Here is a 1,228-nt window from a genome sequence, read left to right on the forward strand (position 1 = left end):
TTCTAGTAGTATTAGCTTCAAAACCATCAGCTCAGCATATTTTAACAATCTGCTGTTGCTTCTACTCCCAGGCTGGAAGTAAATATAACAGAATAAACTGCTCAGAATTTTAAATCTACACAATGAGGTTTTTTTCCCACCCCTGTTCCCAGGAGGGTAGAACCACAAATAAGGCTCCTTAATCTCAAATAGACCCTTAACACAGCTCAATAATTTTTATGTGTCTTTTATTACTTCCACAGGAAATTATATACTTTCACTATTTTCCATCACCCTTCCTCTGTTCACCTTCATCAGATTACCTTGGGTCTGAGTTTGCAGAGAAACTAATCTATCCAAGGCCTTGACTCCATCATCCTATCAAGAACCCGTCGTGGCTCAGTGGTTAATGAATCCGACTAGGAACCATGAGGTTGCGGGTTCGATCCCTGGCCTTGCTCAGTGGGTTAGGGACCCGGCATTGCGTGAGCTGTGGTGTAGGTTGCAGACGCGGCTCGGATCCCGTGTTGCTGTGGCTCTGGTGTAGGTCAGCAGCTACAGCTCCGATTAGACCCCTAGCCTGGGAACCCCCATATGCCATGCGAAGCGCCCCAAGAAATGCAAAAAGAAAAAAAAAAAAGAACCAATCCCTTCACCTGTGCCCCAAGGCCCCAATTTTTCTTCCCCAAGACAGAACCTGAATCCAAGTCCTTTCATAATCAAAATGTAGACCAATTTTCCAGCTTCACCTTCTGCCTCTCTTCCAGCTATTTCCTACCTTCAGTGCCTGGAATGCTGTCTAGACATGGAGAGGATGTGGAGCCTGATGTGGTAGACTGGGAGCAGAGAGAACCCAAGAGACAGTCCTGACCTGAATAAAGTTGAATTCTCATTTCCAGGAAAGCTGTCACAATGAGGACCCACCAACGAGGAGAATGCAAACCATAAATTATGGCATGAAGCTGAAAAGTCATGAGCCAAAGAGTCTAATAAATGGGGAGACCCAGCTCAGAGAGCACGAGCAGATGGGCAATAGAAAGGGGTCAATATGGAGGAAACAGACATTGAGCAAGAGGTGAATTAGGTCCAAGGTGATGCTCTTCTCTTAGTCACTGCACAGCTGGCTCCTTTAGGTCCTTCCAATCCCATTAAGTGTCACCTACTGAAAGACCTTCCCCAACAGCCCCATGTAGAATTGCCATTTAGTAACTCATCGCAGTTCCATGTTTTAATAATCTGCAATGTACCA

This window comes from Sus scrofa, chromosome 7, assembly GCF_000003025.6.
Source record: "Sus scrofa isolate TJ Tabasco breed Duroc chromosome 7, Sscrofa11.1, whole genome shotgun sequence".
Taxonomy (NCBI): domain Eukaryota; kingdom Metazoa; phylum Chordata; class Mammalia; order Artiodactyla; family Suidae; genus Sus; species Sus scrofa.